Here is a 19508-nt window from a genome sequence, read left to right as displayed (position 1 = left end):
CAATCTAGGAAAGAGGCAAAGGAAGTCATTCCAAAGGACATATCTCCCCACTTCTGAGGAAAATGTTAAGAACCCTTGTGTTCAACAGATACCTGAAGGGCCTGCTGGTTGGCAGGCATCATGTACATCCTGGACTCTAAGCTATAAGATGGGAAACTCAACTGGCTTCCTTTTCTTTCCTTGAGTGATAAGAAAAATTCCTTTTAAATGCCTTGGACAGCTGTAGGACATTTATTTTATTTTATTAGCTATCTCCACTATCAATTTTACAGCTATAGATGAAGGAAGAAGCTGCAGCAGCACATCTGGACAGAAAAAAACAGGGCAAAAATGCAGGGCAATATTTAAATTAGCATTGTAAAGGACAACACAAGTATTCCTTCAGAGTCTATATATTCACTAGAAAAGTTCTGATTATTCTATTAAGTCTCAGAGGTAAAAAATAAACGTGAACACACTTTAGTGAAAAGAACTTATTCCTGGAGGGGATGAGGACTGTACCATGTAAGTGTTGCTCCCAGCTCCAAAACCTCATGGGAAAATACTGAACTGCCTTTCTTGCCATCCTAGGACTGAGACTGAAAAAAAATCAGTTGATTTTTATTCTCAGTCCTGGGATCTCACCAAAGCCAGTTCAAAACTCTGGTGCAGCACTGCTATCTATATTTAGATTGCAGTACCACACCGGAGTCTTGAACCAGCTCCACTGTGGCCCTAGCACTGTGATCTGGTGTGATCAATATTTAGATCATAGTAAACACTAATGAACAAATGCTCAGAAAACTATAAGCCTATTAAGGCTTACTACAATCTAAATATAACACATGCTTAGCGTAACATGTTCAAAAGCCTCAGGGCCTTGTTAACATGTTTAGAAGCTATGTGGTCTGAGCAACAAGGCACTTAACTTCTCCCTAAGCTCCACTGTGATCCAGATCAGAGCTATGCGGGTGTCTAAATTCTATCCCCAGGGGGCCCATTCTGTTTGGCCACAGAGGCATGCCTAACTCACCTCAACAGCACTGACTCTGATAAAAAGTGTACCACCTACCATTACTTTTACTTAAAAACATAGAACAATAGTCTAGCCATAAGACCACTCAAAGGAGCAGGAGACCTAGATTTTATGTCTTGCTCAGCCTGGGGGTATTCAAACTCTTCTTTCCCACTTCCTAGGAGGGAGCTGTAACTACCAATCTATAAAACAATCTGGGTAGGGTATCCTGTGGGGAAGTGGGTCACTAGGCAGAAGTACAAAAAAACCGCAGGACCGGAAAAAATATTAACAAGAAGGAAGATGCTTCTGTAGCCTCATGATTAGTACATACAGCAAGGGGAAGAAAAACCTGAGTTCTAGTCAATGCTACCAGGGTTATTTTTGGAGGATTTTCCCCCATAACCACTGACTGTCTAATGTAAAATGTATAAAACAGTCCAAGGAATAAAAACCTGGAGAGCTACCTAATGTTCAACTGATCAGATGTCTAAACTACAGAGGAACATGAGTTCAGACATATAACCCAGCCTAGTGTTTCCTACTGGCTAGCTCAGCATCTCAACACTTGGATTCACCTTCAGAAGTGCCAAGCATTCTCTACTGACTTTAGAGCAAGGTTCTCAACCTTTTTCTTACCAGGACCCACTTGCAAAGATCAATGGCTTGTCCTGACCCACAACCCCCTGGCCCTGCCAGTGTGCGACCTACAGTGCCTCGCCCCACCTTCCCTCCCACAGCATCAGTGCCTGGCTAACCAGCCACCTTCTCCCAGTGCTAGCTGGCAGCTCCCCCCCACCCCCAACACACATGCACACATCACCACCCCTACCCTGAAAGTCCCCAAGCCCTGGCCCTCAAACCCCTGCTCCCCATACACTTACCTTCATCCAGCTGTTGGGGCTGCTTCCAACAACCCTGCCTGGCTGCATGCTGGCCACGCCCCAAGCAGCCCCTTGCAGGCTGGAACACTGCCAGCCTGCAAGGGGAGACCAATGCATTCATGTGTTTTTTCTGACATTTGCTTGAAACCCTCTGAAATATTCTTGAGACCCACTTTTGGGTCATGACCCACAGGTTGAGAAACACTGCTCTAGAGGAAGCCTGCTTATCTAACCTAATACAGACATCCACATTGCATAAGGAGTATCTTTTGTTTAGGCATGGTGAAACTGAAAAGAAGGTGTCCATAAGGCCAATCTCAACATAACCAATAGCTGAAAGAGTAGATCTAAAAATGGGGAACTATAATGATTGAAGGCATGGAAATAATTCCATCTATAAAAAAAAAAACAGAATAAAATACAAGACAGAAGGTAAATAAGAGATGTGGTTATGATCCTTGAAATACCCACTAGCAGAGATAAAAAGACACTATTTAATATAAGAAACTGCCCCCTTACTGCCTCCCCCATCACCTGACCCCTACTGCTGCTTGCACTGCTGCAGTTGTGGTGTGAATGAATTTAAGACAGTCCCCCAATAATCAGATTCTTCTATACATGGAAAAATTGTAACATATTTATAAATTTCCCATGTATAGAATCTAATTACAGGGTGGGGGGGGGTGTCAACTTAAATTTAGGGTAGTCTTGGATTCAGGTAAATATGATACATGTATAACTCATCTGAGCCAGTACATCAAACCCTATATTCCTATTTTATCTCATTAGAGGATTCAAACAATACCATGTTAAATGTCCCATCAAAGTTACTTACTTTGAGTCTGTTACAGAAACATATACTACAGTAAGATAAAATGTGTATTTTGGGTTTTTTTCTTGTTCTTGTGCAGCCTTTTTTCCCCCTTTTTTTTTTTTTTTACAATAAGTTTGTCATATTCCCACCATCCTAGTATCTTCATGCTACTCGCAATTGTACGACAAATGAATTTACCTACAATCTCAAAATGTGAATATCTGAAGAAATAGCCAAGAGGTAGGTAGTTATTTCATAAATAGTCATACGGAATGTTTGCTAGCACAGTTGATATATTTTATCCCTTCCAGCAGAAAATACCTCATCCACCTTTTCAATGAATCACAATTAAATGGTCTGTCAGATTCCAACATACTCTTAAATACTGAACTGTATTTGCAGGACAAAACAAAGAGACAAAAAGAGGAATTTAGCTACCAGAGTAAAAGTCTCTCAGTAGCATCCATCCATAATGATAGGTCTTTCAGAGGCAACAATATTTCCCTTTTCCTTAAATGGTTAAGTGCTCACAAAACGTTGTATTGAGAAACAGTGCTTTCATAGCATTTTTCTTTTTAAAAAATTTACTCTAAATTCAGAGGCTGTGCAGGGACAGTGTGTGGGGAAGCAGGGACAGAGTGCCGCTGTCTTCCAAGAACAGGGCTGGGGCAGGGATGCTCAACAGGCTGGGGTGTGGCAGGAGCAGTCACCAAGAGCAAGCTTCCCTAACCCACAGAGGGGTGCCGCTGCCCTCACCCTGCCCTGGCCCTGCTCCTGAGATGTGGCAGTATTCTGTCCCTGCATGCCCGCGCATACCCCCTAGGATCAGTCCAAGTATCCCTAGGGGTACATGTACCTCCAGTTGACAACCCCTGCTCTAAATCGATGAGTATTACACTACAGGTATTACACACAGTGACCTCTAGCTTACAGTTTAACACTGTCTGATAGCAGGGAAAGCAGAGTGGTTGCTAACTTGTTCAGAGGCATGACCTTTTATAGACAAGAACCTACATCATTGGATGCTCACTGGATTAAAGAAAACTCAGAGTTCCTCTTGAAAATAAGAGTTTCTCCTGCCTATTTTCAGACTATGACAAGTTACCACTTCTGTCTTCACTTTGCCCAATAAAAAAAAAACAAAAAACCTTATTTTTTGGAGAAGCTAGCATCACCATGATTTTAAGGAACCATTTTAAATTCAGTGGCAGAGTGGACCTCATTTCAGGACAGTGACTTCTGCAGATTCAGGCCAAATAATAAACTGTAAAAATCACTATTCCAGTTTGACTTCTGACTTGCTATTTAAAACATCAACCTTCCATCCTTACTAATTATGCATCAATTCAGGGTCTTCAACAACTCCTCAGAACTAAACCGCTGGAAAAAAAAAGACAAAATTACAGTGTCTTCCCTTAGCAATAGGCCCTGTAATTGAGGTACCAGACAGAGTTCAGCTTGCTGGTATTGATTCTGCAACATTCATTACTCTTATTATGGACTCAGTTCTCATGAAAGGCAATATAAGTATGGAACAGAATCGAAAACCTGTCCAACATGTAGTAAATTCTTTGCATCATTTCAATGTTGTAAGTGATTCGCTAATGCCTGGTTCATACAGGGTAAAAATCTTTAGCTTAAAGTCGCAAATGCCTGTGCCAACGTGGTGAAGACTTGTAGATCAAACCCTGCTGTTGACTCAAGACTTATGGAAATCATTACAGTTAAATCCAATAGGAATTATTTTTATAGTGAGAACCAAAAATCTAAAAGATAAAAGCCTACATTAAAACATTGAGACTGCAAAACCATACAGACAAATGGTAAATGCAAAAGATAAGATAGAAGCAACTTTGCTTGGATACGTACAGGTCAGTCGCATCATACGCGCATTTAACTTGCACAAATTCAACTATACGCGGCGGGGGGAGGGGCTTGAGCGGCACGCAGCCATCCCCACCACCACCCTGTGCTGAGCCCCCCCCCCCCCCTGGCCTGGCCCTCGGCCGCCAGCCGCACAGCTCTAAGCACGGTTCCGCAGCAGCGGCGGGAGGTTTTGGAGGCAGAGGCAGTCACCGCTAGTCAAATCGCTGGCACGGTAATACGCGATTTGACTACGCAATTTTCGCCTTATGCACTGACTTCAGAACCTAACCCCCCACGTAAGATGAGACTGACCTATAGTTGGGAGATGAGCTTTTGGGCACAAAGTACTCTTCCTCATGATAAGGCTGCCAGTACAAACTCAGTGTATGTGCACAGAGAAACAGAACCATGATCAAGGCATGATCATATACTATTGTATCCTCTATATAATGGATGGTGGTGATAGAGAAGTGATCTTTTAAATCAATAGGAAGAGCAGTAAAATGAAACCTCTAAAAATGGATCGGGTAAATCCAGACTACATGATATACATAAATGTATGCGCGTGCATACACACACACACTTATTTTTTTAAGCTTTCTAAAAGGAAGTATGAAGAGCTATTTTTAATATTCACTACTGAACAAGCTGGATAAAGCAAGGAATACTTTCTGAAGCTACAATATTCAATTCTGTTTTTGGAACTATTGGGCTCTGTGCCTGCATTTCCTGAGTTCCAACCAACAATGAAACATAACTACAAAATGTTTTTTCCAGCACTGCTATTAGGACAAACAGCCTCATAATAAATATCAAATGAACAGTGACAGACTAGTTCCCACCTCCATAAAGTATTGCAATTATTTTAGTTTTACAGCTTGTAATGGTTCTATACTTTTAGTCTTCCACTCTCACCAATTATCTTAACTTCATATTCATGCAAGTCAGACCTTCTCTTATAAAACAATAATTTTTCCACTACCAGGAGACTAGCAGTAACATGAAAGTAATAACAAGAGAAGAACAATTAATACAAATGTTTTTATGTGAAACCGTCCAGCATTTCTCAATCCAGAATAAAAATTTACAATACAGTGGTAATTTTATCAGAAGGGCAGTACATCTCAGTCCCTAAAGTAAGGTATTTATTTTCAAAAGCGATTTTACAACTCAGAATATATACTAGAAAGAAAAAAAAAAATGCAGTTACCATTTTAATGTACTCAATATAACTTAGAAGGAACTAGGCAGCGCTTTGAGTATTCTGCAGTACTACACTGAATTCCTGTAAACCTACTAAGAAATTGCACTTAGAAAGTGAAACATACAAATGTAAGTTATGTGTACTGCTGGTTCAAGACAGAATGGAGCCAGTATTTTGAGAGGGATGAAAACAGGCTTCTAGCATCAGAACTGCAGCAGTTATCACCTGGTCAATCACACTTCCTATCCAAATTTCAAGCCAGTGGGGTGCAACAAAGATCAGCAGGAAGGATTGTACTAACAGTATGGGAATTGAACTTTAAAAGCTTTTAAAATACTACCATTACAGAAAGTACAGAAACACTCCAGTATTTTAAGTTACTACCTGCTTCAATACACACTAATGTCTTGACTATTAAAACTTACATTCATTTGTTTCTTTCTGCTAGACTGATGATGAAGCAGTACACAACTGGCTAAGTGATGCAAGATGTAACAAACAGATGTTGAAGAAAACAGCACCCTCTATAATATGCCAGCTTTACTTTACACCAGGGGTGGGCAATTATTTCGGCCCGTGGGCCACACAGGGAGTTCTGCTGAGGTGTCACAGCTCCCCTTTCCCCTACCCGCCATGCAACAACTACATTACCAGCAGTTTATGCTTACCGATTTTTAAAGATCTGTTTAACTTTACAAGAAATAGTAGGAAAAATCCTTATGTGTCATTATAAAATGCAATACTAACCAAGCCTCTAATTCTTTTTAAACCTGCAAGTCTTTTTCCTTAAACTGCTTTACGTAACCCGTATAAAGATAAACCAAAACCTAAAAAATATAATTCTACTCTGTATGCCAAACAGTATTTCCACTTATGAAATTGTTTATAGGAGTTAATTTTCACAACAAATTATTAAATCTATATTTGTTTTGCTACCCAATATATGAGTGATTTAATTACTTGTTACTACATACTATAAATATTTGGCATAATGGAACTATCAACTTACTTTTCAGGAATTAATATTCTTTCTAAGTAAAAACATTTGGGTTAAAATTTGAAGTTTATTTCCAAAGGCATCCTTTGGAGAATTCATTCCTTACATGAGAATGATTTGTGCAGAACAGGCACAATTCAAAGTGCTGGTTTTGACCTATAAAGCTCCAAATGGTCTAGGTCCTGCATTATGTCCTCTCAATCTAAGGTGCCATCAGTATGGATAGTGAACTTGGAAATAACACGTGGGAGAACATTATTAATAGTCACCCCTCAGCACCTGAACTCCCTGTCCCTTGAGCATCACCAGAACTTGAATTGGGACATCTTTTAGAAAAGCTGTAAGACCTTTTTTATTTTGGCAGGTATTTAGTAAGCAAGTCTGAGTTGAGATATTATTTAGGGTTATAAATCATTTCGTGTCTTCTTATAAACTACTCTGAGCCTTTATTGAGAATGGCAGCATATAAGCCTAATAAAACAAAATAATATAAAATAAACTTTTGCACTGACCACACATTTTTATAGGGCTGGCCATTGACTAGTTATTAATAGCCTTTATTCTTTGGTACTCGTTATGAAGTCACCTATCCATAAGCTAATATGCAAGTACTGCATTAGCTATTATAATAAATTCTGGATTTGTGGGGAGAAGGTATGAAAAGAAATTCGGTATCAACTGACATTTCAAAGGTCAGTTTACTTGCATCTTTTCTGCATTCAGTTGAACTACGGTTTATATGCATGAATGAACAGAGAAGCAAGGTCTGAATCCCTGCACACAAGGAATCCTAGGAATTAATGTTAAAATGCCCACAAATGTTTATCTGACTTAAATCAGTATGTTTCACCTGGGACAGAATACTGTTTTACAAAGCAGAATAGGATTCCCCAAGCCCCTCACCAGAACTCAGGCAAAACCAATGTAAGTTAACTTGTAAGGACTGATCTGCATCCTTTAAAATTTGTACTGTATGTGTGAGCACAATTACTCTGAGGAAAAGAAGAAAAGGGGTTTTGTTTTGTTTTTATAAAATTATGCTTCAGGCAAGAAAAAAAAGGGGATAGAGCTTGTAGTGTTTTTACTTATCTGCTTACCTACTCTGATGACGAAAAATCTAAGCAGCAGCAAACATTAGACATGCCTTTGCACCCACAGTATCACAGAATTCAGTACTTAAAAAAAAGAACAAACAAACCTAACGTTGCAACATCTAACACCACCACTTGTGAAAGAAAAAACAGCTTCAATTGTTATTAACTTAAATGGTTTACAATCTTTTTCACTGCAGGCTTCAGTAAGTCAATTTCTTTGGTTTACATAAACTTTTTATTGTGTAAAATTTGATGCGATCATAAAAATACATTGTTCGCAAAAAAACTACATCACAAAGTGCTAATTTAGTAAAATGAAGCATATACATTTTTAAAATTAACATTGTCTATAACACTAGCTCTATTCCTCTTGTACTTGCACATCATGGGTGTGGACACAAGTACAACTGAAGCCCTTTTCAAAAGGGGAACATTTCAAAAGGGCAGCAGCTGTTACGCTCTAATTGGGTATGTGTGACCAATCAGAGAAAATACACTCCAACGTTAACACGCTCAGGAGTCCACACACTATAAAACATAGATGGGCAAAGCAACATATCACATGTTTAATAAAAGCTTTTTCTAACTTGCTACAGTTAGAATCTGTACCAGGTGTAATCTGGATGAAATATTCAAGGTGGACTGATTTACATCAGAGTGATGTAAATGAGCAACTGAAATAACCAACTAGAATCCTTGATTTAAACAACAGATTTTACTAGGTTTTTCCATTTGTACTTTAATTATTTTCTAATGCAAACACTTTCACCAATTAGTATAACCATTAAAACATATACATTTGCAACCAAACAGAAACACTCACTCCCAACCCACGGTACCCCATCCCGCTGGGACACACTGGTGCCCCTCACTCCCAACCCATAGTCCTCTGGTGGTGCCAATGCCCCGCAATCCTGGCCCACAGTCCCCCGCCACCCTTCACTCCCAAGCCACAGTCTCTCCAGCCCTGCCAGTGCCCCTCACTCCCAACCCACATCCCCCTGCTCCCCCCAGCCCTGTAGCATCTTCCAGCTGCCCGGTTCCTACAAGTAAGGGCACTGGCCCCGGTGCTTCCAGCCCAGCCATAACAGCTTCCCGCTGCCTTGGAAGGGTCCCCCCAACCCCTTTTCCCACTGGAGAGGCAGGCACCTCTCCCCTGGGCATCCTGCCCTGCTGCAGTCCCAGTGCCTGAACAGTTTCCTTCAGCACCAGCAGGCACCCGCTCCCCGTCACACACCCATTTCCTCCACACACACCTGTCACACGTACACCACTCCCGAGACAGTCCCTAAGCCCTGGCCCTCCAACACCCCCATAGACCTACCAGGACTGCTCTTAACACCCTGCCTGGCAACATGCCAACCCCATGTGTGTGCGCGCACACACACACACACACACACACACACACAGCACCCCTTGCATCCAATCTCCCTCCCCAGCACCAAGCAGCTCCTTCCTAGGGCAAGCTGGGAAGTGCTGGGAAAAGCAACGATGCTGAGCAGATTAAAATCCTAAACATTTGATCATATTTTTAAGAACTGCTCAGAGAGTGATTCAAGGATCCAAAAAGAAGACAGGTCTGGGAAAACCTGGATGTACTGTAACCCCAAGTTAAATCATTATATAAAACTTAATATTTTCATATTCTTATTAACATACCCAAAAACAAAGGTAAAAATACTGAGTTGTTAATTATCTAGTAAATAATAACTTTTTTATTGTGCGTCAAGCAGGATAGTACAGAATACACTGCTTAAGATGCCCGAGGTAAGCTGAGCAGCTATTTAAATTATACAAATGTTTTGTTAGATGATATTTTAATATTAAATAGCATCAATTAAGCCAATTTAAACATGCTGTCTAATTTGTGCAGGAAAAGCCTGCTTTAAACTGTCTGTATCTCATTAAGGCTCACTGGGCACTTCACATGCTGGGAGCCTGCTCCAACATGCTGGAAATCCAGCACATTGGAAAACTCTATTAAGACTCGATTAATCGAGTCTGCTGGAGCATGTAAACTGATGCTCTCTGGCAGCCTTGCGCAGTACATCCATCAGTGGCACAGTGTGTCTTCACATGAAGAAAACTGTGGCGGTGCACTTTGAAATAAAAAACATTTGATGTGCTTTAATTCAAAGCACACCACTGCCATCTTCTCAGCACGGAATGTGCCGCATCACTGATGCACGTGACACCCAGGGGCTTTTAATTAACATGGCTTGCTAATTAAAAGCACCAGGCGCCATGTCAGGAACACACATAAAAATGTCCATTGTTACTCAGCTTCTAACAAAGCACCTTAAACATTTTAGCTTCACAGCAATCCTCCAGGACTTCCTGAAATTTAACAGCAACCCAATGAAAAACACTAAACTAAAACATATAACTGGTGGGCACAGAACCTCACTCTCACTGCCCTACTTCTTCCAGTCTGCCACTTCTCCACCCCAGGTCTGTATCTGAAGAAGCAGGCAAGACCCCTGCCACCAAGGCTATTTTTATGGCAACTTGCATGCTGACAACCAGAGCTATATGCACCTATGTCTCCTCCTTTCTGTGGGATGAGCAGGGGTACAACCTGGGTTGAAAACTGCAGGCCTGCACATATGCCTGTCCATGCACATGCCAACACATCAGAGCACATAGCTGTGAACACAGGGCAGCCAGACAAGGGCTGCTGGGGGACAGGGAACAGGCACTTGTTTGCAGTATGCTGGGATACCCAGTGCCAAGCAGGAGTAGGAGCAGCAACCATTCTCTTCCTGGCATAGGGGCCAAGACCTGCAACATCCCTGGAAGATTCCTGTGAAACCCTGAGGTGATATGCCACCCCGGTTGAGAATCACTGCTCTAATATTTGTTTTGCAATTGACAGGACTAAGTTAGCTTCACCCTGCTAGTAGCAAAGCACTGAAAGGTACAAATATGGGCCAAAGCATTAACCAATCACAAATGTTGTAAATGGAAATTAAAGAGACAGTATATAAACTTAGCTATTGGACAAAATAACCTAAATGTTTTTGACGAATCAACTTATCTAACTATAGAGTCAGTAAAGTAATTTAATTATTTCAGGACAGCATGGGGAAAACTTCAAATCTAAGTGAAGTTAATGTGCATTAAAGCACCACAAAAATGTGCTATTTATCTAATGCACATTAAAATAAGCTAATGCGCATTAAGCATCACTTAAAAACTGTGGGAACTTTTACACATGTTCTGGAGGGGGTGGTGTGTGTGTGTGGGGGGGGGGGGGGGGGGGGAGGCAGCACTAATTAGAACAGCTCCGAGAGCAGCTCTAATTAAAGTGACATTGCGTCTCGTATATCAGCATCTCCACGCTTAAAAATGGCAGCGAGGGGCGCTTAAACTCAAACTCATTGGATGAGTTTCAGTTCAAGTGCCGTGGTCACTATTTTTAAATATGGGAATGCTGATACACGAGATGCAGGAGACTGCTGGAGCACTAATTGCCACACTTCAGCAGACTCAATTAATGGAGTCTGTCCCAGTGCACTGAAAGAGCCTCCATGCTCGTGTATAGGCATCCCATGGCTCTTCAGTTAACGCACATTAAGAGAGGCTAATACACATTTCCCTAGTAATTCCCAGTAGAGGTACTAGATTTCATGCTCTCTCTCAACAAGCAATGACAATATAATTTTACAATAAGACTATATATAAAATAGCATAGCATCTCACAGTACAACTCAAAGGACCCAAATCCTCACAGTTACGAGTAAGTGCAAAATGCTATCGTTCTGATTTAGAAACACTTTGAACAAATAGGGTGACAAGATAAGATACAAGACAATGAAAATGAGACTATAAAAAGTTATTTATCCTAAAAATACTGTCTTCAGCATGACAGTAGTTACAAACATGTGCTTTGTAGCTCCACGCTTAAAGCTAAGTTTACTTTTGCACTGAATGCAGAGAAAAGTACATCTTTTCCAAAATTACACAATCTTACTTGGGTAAAGAATTAATATTTTGAGAAATTAGAACACAATCGATTTAGGAGTTACAGATAATTTACAACATTGATCCTTAAAATAATTTGAATCTGGTATCAAATCTTTTGCCCCGTGATCTTAATAGCCGACATTCTACCAACTTCCTCTGGGTATTAAACTGAAAGAAATATTGTGCAAAGACCACGCTGAGTTTATTTTTAAAACATTAAAGGCAATATGATTGATACGCTATCAGTTACAAAAACAACAGCAAAAGAGGACTATTAGCCTCAGTGTTTTCTTCAAAAGTTACCCACTCCATCAGAAAGGGGAAAACAAGGATGTATATGTGCACACGTGTGTGAGCGCACCCTCCCCCCCACCCTTCCCCCACAAGCATCAAGTGAGCACAGCATGAGGTTGGAAGACTAAAGTTACTGGGTTGTTTGCATGCCAGAAAATGTACAGGACATTTTCTGTAGGAGGGAGAAACAGCTGCCAGCTACTTTGTACTGTTTTGCTCTGAAAAAGCAGCAGGAAACCAGCTTAACTAGACATTTTCAACCAGAGTGGCATAAAGGCAGCCAGAACAAACCAGGCTACAACTAAAAAAAAAAAGTTAACCCCCCCCGAAGATTTATTTGAATCTTTGTGTTATTAAAACTTTGTTCCAATGTCTTAGAACCACATAAGATCTATCATTTACTGGTCAGATCATAGACCCATCTTGCTCAGCATCCTGTCACACAGTGGCAGAGTGTGAATACCGAAAGGGAGAGCGAACAGGGTCTAAACCAGGGTTTTTCTCCTGTTCCTTTCCCACTTGCAGCCTCCAGCATTTAAGGTCCAGGAAATTGATTCAAAGCCATAACCCCTATATCCCATGTTCTTGCTCATGGACATAAAAAAAAAAAAAAAAAAGGAACTTTCCAGAAAAGCAGACAGTTTACTCCACAAAAGAATATTTTTCAATCCCAAAGGTAAGGCTATGCACTTACCTAGAGCACAAAATTACATCTATTTAAAAATCATTTAACTATACAGCACTGTAGTATTAGCTACCCTGAAACTAGTGTTCCCCTCATTTTCAAGGGGCAGCTCTGAAACAAATTGCAAAACTCAAAAATGTTAGGAGCTAGTCAGTTTTTTTGTTTGTTTTTGTTTTGTTTTGTTTTGTTTTTAATACCAGGAGATTGACATGACAGTACTGTGGACTAAATGATCACTGCTTACTACCCTGCCAGCACTGTGGCATTAGCAGCCCCAAAACCAACTAGATCCCCTCAATGTTAAGGCTTCTAATTGTTTCAGAGCTGCTATTAGGAAACCTTGAAAATGAGGAAAGCTAGTCAGTGGAGGGGTTGCTATAAGGAACACTGAAAAACAAGGGGAGAGAGCAGCTGTGAAACCTACTAGCTACCCTCATTCTCAAGGCTTCTAATAGCAGGCTTTTGACAGCTACTTTACCCTTGTCTCATTCTGCTGCAGTTAGAGAGATTACAATTATCTACAAAACAGACTAAGTAAACTGCAATGCACCTTCAAAGTTGTATTCTAGTTGACAATAGCGCTGAAAGATGGCCCTGAAGCATTTTTGAATTCAACTAACATGCAGAGAAAAGGAGTGTGTTAACAACATTCTGGGCTGGCAATTGTATTATGCAGTTAAGCAAACTGCACTTAGATGGTATACATATAAATGTAATATACTGTATAAGCATTACAAACCAAGGGAATTTATGGCAAAGGTTACACTTAAAAGAAATCCAAAGGTTAAAGCATGAAAATGCATAACCTAGCTGCCAAAACAATATTAACCAATCTTTCCAAGGACAATGGGAAAAGGGAAGGAAAAATCAAAACGTTTTAAGATGAGTCTAACTTATATAAAAGGGCTACATGCCACAGTCATAACTGACTCCAAGATGATAATACAGTCATAACTGACTCCAAGATGAACATGAGCCAGCAGTGTAACGAGGCCATCAACAAGGCCAATCGCACCTTGTCATGCATTAGCAGGTGCATGACTAACAGATCAAAGGAGGTGATGCTCCCCCTCTATGCAGCACTGGTCAGGCCGCAGTTGGAGTACTATGTCCCGTTTTGGGCACCACACTTCAAGAGGGACACGGAGAATCTGGAGAGGGTCCAGAGGAGGGCCACTCACATGATTAGTGGCCTTCAGGAAAGACCCTACAGGGGGAGGCTGAGAGAGCTGAATCACTTCAGCCTTCACAAGAGACAGCTGAGGGGAGATCTTGTGGCCGCCTATTAATTTATTAGGGGAGGTCAACGGAGAATAGGTGACATGCTGTTTACTAGGTTACCCCAGGGAGTGACTAGGAATAACGGGTGTAAACTACTTGAGAGTGGATTTAGGTCAGATATTAGGAAGAAAATTTTCATAGTAAGGGTGGCCAGGATCTGGAATGGGCTTCCAAGAGAGGTGTGGTGCTATCACCTAGCTTGGATATCTTCAAGAAGAGGCTAGATAGACCTGGCTGGGGTCATCTGACCTCAGTCCTCTTTCCTGCCAGGGGTAAGAGGTCGGACACGATGATCCATTGTGGTCCCTTCCGACTCTACGATCTATGAATCTATGCCTTTATTATATATGTATTGTGTATCAATGTAAAGAATTAAACATGGTGATGATTGTCATAGGACATTAATACTTCTGTCTTCAAAACAGGGTCCAAGTAGCACATACTTAAATTTTCATTAGACATACTAATGTTTTTTTCCCCACAGGATGCCAGCCTCATTCAGTGCACAGGATAGGTGGTACTCAGTATGTTCTGTATCTCTTCTTCCTCCTGTTTAATATGTGGCCCTGGAGCTTATTACATGCACACCACCCAATTCTGTGTGAAGAAAGACGCATTAATTTCCTGAGGCAAGAATTCTTGTGGGTGTATCTTTTATTGAACCAACTGCATGGTTGGGATAGACTTAGGCAAATTCTCAGGTATCACCGTAGCCCTCCTCAGGTCTCTAGGAGAGAAGACAACTCTTGCATATTTCCTGGACAACAACATCACTTTAATTTCTTGTGACAAACATCATCATAAACAGTTGCTATAAATGATTTATCTTTGCAATATTCAAATAATATCAAACCTTCAATACCTTCTTCAGCAAAATACTAACTTGCCATTTCTTACATTCCCTAACTTTAATTTATCCTTTGTTTCAACATTTATTCTAAAGTTTTACGTTCTAGTTCAAAGTAAAAAGCCTTACTAGCCCTGATTGCTGCCCCCCCCCACAGCTATTAAATATAGTATATGTAGAATATACTCTTTTCAATATAGCTACTAAATTTGCTGTCCTCTATACATATGATACTACCCAGCAGAGTAGGTACACAGCAGGAGCAAGGCTGAAGCAGCAACCCACAGTTGCCATCGCAAATGCAAACAACTGCACAGCTGCTGGCAGCAGCTGCTTTTATTTCCCCACAAGCTCCAAGTCAGCGCCAAGGTGGTTGCCCCAATCACCCCTCCTTATCCCATTTATGCCACCCTTAAATTGATAAGATTTTTCTTCTAAATGCCTGCTAGCAAACTAGCAATTTAATGTATTGTATCTTTTCAGATTCTAGGATGAAATTGCTGCGTGACTTGAGCACATCAAGTCATTTGAGTTTTGCTTCCCTTTTTGGTTAAGGAACGCTAATTTTCATCACTGAACTTGACATTAACATTTTTCTCATTGATACCTGAAGCAAAACATTCATTTAGTTTTTGCATCAAGTATCCTAATGTCCAATGTATCCTTACTGCAGAGCAGCTCCGCTTTTAATTGACATATCTGAAGAACCTTTTGTTATTTACTGAAACAGCCTTTGTTAAGATTTAGCTCAGCTCAACTTTTGGCAATTCAAAACTGTCTCCCTACACTATACTTCTACAACCTAGATTTCTTTGCTCATGAGGCCTTTTCTAAACCCTCCCCCCACCCCCTTCCCAGCTGCCCCTGCGACAGCCATAGCCTGGCGGCAGCGACAACCACAAGCCTCCCAAGGAGTTCCTTTAAGTGCATTTAAGAAGCGGGTTCGGCATTCGCAAATAACTGAAACCACGAATGCCAAACCCGCGAATAGTGCGGGTTTCCTGTATTAGGTTTCCAGAAATATTTTAGTATTTATATTTTTGAAATATATTGTTCAAATACTGACAATGAACAATAAATGTAGAACAAGATTAAAATTACATTATTTATATGAGGGTTCCCAGTTTAAAGAAATTTTAAATTAGGATTTGAATCATCAAGTCAAACCATCCGTTTATTCTGCATTGAGAAAGAAAATATTATTAACCAAGATAACTTTGATTCTACTGCCTGAGACTCTTAAATAGAGGAGATATTATTAGAGGTGCACTGATACATCAGTCCATATCAGATCGGCACTGATAAAAGGAAAATTTACATAATCAGGAATTGGCTTTTTTTGGCTGGTGTAGCTGATATTGTCACCAATAAATGCGTGCACATGTGTAGCCGCAGCATGCACACGGCCAGGAATGCAGCCTAGCAGCATGAAGAACAATGTCTGGCTAGTAAGGCTGTCGGAGGGAAGGGGTGGGGGGGAGGGATGGGAGGGCAGATCTAGTCTTCCACGGTTGTTGGCTTTGAAATGGCATTTAAAGGTTTGCTTTTTGGGAATTGGCTTATATAGATATATTCATTAAAATGCTTCAAGATGGGCAGCAGGGGTTAATTGATTGCTAAGAGCCTGGGTCTGACGCACAACGTTTCTCCCAGCCTTGGAAGAAGATAGGCTGTCTAACACAACAAGGCTAATGGATACACACACAGCCTAAGAATTGGAGGGGGCATGCCATAACACAAGATCACAGCCTTCAAGGCAGACAGGTTGTCTAACACAACAAGGACACAGTCTAGAAAACAGCCTGGGAACTGTGAGCATATACCATACTGTTCCATAACATGAGACGAAGTGACACCAGCTACAAGGCCCCAAAGCAGCGGGGGGGCGGCGACTGAGTTCCGGTTTTGGGAAAACAGACCAAATTAGGAGAAGGCCCGGAAAGCTATGTGAATGTGAGACCACAGAGAGACAACCAACCAGAGACAGCCACGGATCAAGTGTCATCAGGAGCCATCAAGAGGGAAGGAGAATACAAAAGCAAAGACTTGAGAGTAATAAAGTGTCCCTCCCTTTGTCCCGTCCCTCCCAGTCCCTCCGCGCTCCTCCTCCCCAAGACGGGCATCTGTTCCCGTCCCCCAGGAAGGGTCCCCAAGGCCACCACGGGCGGAGGGCATACAACCAGTCCATCTCATGCACCCCAATGGAGGGGGGGTGTGGGCCTCAGCATCCCACCTCCAGATTGCTGACACCTACGAGAGAAAGCCTCAGAGTGGAGACTGCATCCTGACCAGATGTAATTTGACTCTGATGACAGCACTAGGATTTGGTAGCTATATAGACTTGTTTGATTGTTCGTATTTCTTTTCTTCTGTTATCACTGTGTATCTATAAATTTGTCTATTATCAAATGGAAAGGTTGTGGTTAGCCTGAGGGTGGGTCCTCATTCCTCCCCACCCCCCCCAGGAGCAAGGTCTCTGGGTCCTAAATCCAGAGCCAACAATGGTGAGGGAGGGAGTGGGGCAGGGGTTGCCCAGCTGGGGCGGATCATGGGATGGAGCCGTAGGCGGCTTGTCCAGAGGACATGGAGGGGCAGGGAGGGGAATGTCTCCCTGCCACTCTGTGCATCTTGGAAAGAGTTATGGGCCCCCCCAATTTGTGCATAGGGCAAGGATGGGCTGCCTGCTCTGGGCTTGGGGGCTGCGCTGCCTTCTTCCCAGTGGGGGCTGGCCTGGGACTGCACTTGGGTTGGGAGGCTGTGGCACAGAGGGGAGGCAACGGGGTGGCACCCCATAACCCCCTCTCCCAGTGCTGTTGCCACCCGCCCAGAGTGCAACCCCAGGCCCAGACCCTGGCCTCAAACCCCAGCAGTGAAAGTTTTCAAAACTAGGAAACATCCACTAAAGTTACAGTTGAATTTCAAAACTGTTTTCCTTACAAAAGTTACTGCACGATTGTTTAGCAATATTCTGTTCCAGCCTCTGCTGAGAAGACCATAACAAGATTGGCATTCAAGTAGAACCTTTAGTATCTTCTTTAGCTTCATCCATAACAGCAAGTCTGAAATGACTAGTTTAATTCAAGAATTTCTGGGTCACCTGACATTTTTAATGTTCTCTTAAGGAAGAAACAGAGTAATAGTAATATATGTGCACTATTTAGAAAATAAATCAATTACAAATAAAAATTGTTTTTGAACCTTTTAAAAATAAAACTGAAAAGTATGATAGCTTAATACTTCAACTTAATGTAATCTATCCATTTAAATAAAAATTCTCAGTACATACATTCTATTGGAGTTTTGAAGTCAAACCACTAAAGTGGTAGAAGTTACTGACTAAAGTACTTCGAACAAGCCTTTGCCAAAGTGATAAATCAGTAGTTTTCTACAGGTGAGTAGACATTTTCCTCATTCCAATTTAGCTGACTACTTTTGTTTTTCTCCACTGGACACTTTCCAATTTGTCCACATTTTTTTTTAAAGCTATTAGTAGGATAGGATGAATACAGTAGCATTATGGTCCAGGAAATAAAAGCAGCAAACAGTTTTGGCGATACATTGTACTGGACCAAATGCATAGTGCCTAAAACACTAGAGAGAATCAGGACAACACCATCCAGAAACACCACAATACTCACTATACCACCTGTGCAATTGGTCTGATAAGAGATGCAACCAAAAAATCCTTGCTTCTTGAAAAGCTTTGGTGTTTTTTTGTTTTTGCAACATTAGTACTTGTTGACTTTGTCCCAGGGACGTTAGAAGGGAACCCCGGGGCAAAACCAAGGGGGAAGTAACCGCTTACTTACCCCATGCAGAAGCTGGAGGGAGCAGGGACATGCGTGCGGGAAAACCGCCGGTGCGATTTGTAAGCTGCGCTCATATCCAGCTGGGGCCGGGCGACGTCAGCAAGAGACGCCACCCGGCAGGAATAAAAGGCAGCCCTGGAAGCGGAGCGGGGCCGGAACTGGGGAAAGCCCACAGGGAATCCCGAGAGCGGGACCCGTGCCTACGGGGCCCGTGTAACCAGCACGACGGGGAAAGTCGAGGCAACGGCAGCGGCGTCGGCAGCAGTGGCAAGAACAGCAGCAGCAGCAGCGGCGGCAGCGAGAGCCGCCTCAGTAAAGGAGCCAGTAGAGGAAGCCGCAGCTACAGCAGCGAGAGCTGCGCTCTAAAAAGGAGCCGATGGAGAGGGTGGAGACGACGTCGGCAGTACAAATAGAGAAGGAACTGGCTACGGTGCCGGTAAGAGAGTGGGTGGCGTAGCCGGTGAGGAAATCGGCTGTGGACCCGGCAAGAAAGCCGACAGACGGGCCGGCGGAGGAACCGGCAGCGGACCCGACGAGGGAGAGAACGCCGGATACGAGACTCCCAGAGAGCGGGAGCCACGGGCCCGGAGCGTAGGCACCAGGGGAAGTCGGTGGCCTTAAGCCACCCGACAGACTTGGAGCCAGGGCAGCCCGTCAGTCGGGGCTTAGGCACCCGGCTCAGGTCCTGGGCTAGGCATGGTAGAAGGGCTTGACTTTCTGTTTTGTTGTTCGCTTTCCTTTAGGCTCTCTTGTTTTGTGTTACGGTGGCCTCC

General features: G+C 42.2%; 1 protein-coding gene across 1 annotated transcript in view; it reads right to left on the bottom strand.

Annotated features, from left to right (window-relative positions):
* Positions 1-19508, bottom strand: part of STXBP5 (syntaxin binding protein 5) — an 87268-nt gene that overhangs the window by 38487 nt on the left and 29273 nt on the right. The gene's annotated exons all lie outside the window — the stretch shown is intronic.

The sequence above is a fragment of the Alligator sinensis genome, unplaced genomic scaffold, assembly GCF_000455745.1.
Source record: "Alligator sinensis unplaced genomic scaffold, ASM45574v1 scaffold1494_1, whole genome shotgun sequence".
Lineage (NCBI taxonomy): Eukaryota > Metazoa > Chordata > Crocodylia > Alligatoridae > Alligator > Alligator sinensis.
Note: the sequence above shows the minus strand (reverse complement) of the source record. Positions and strands in the feature narration are given on the sequence as shown.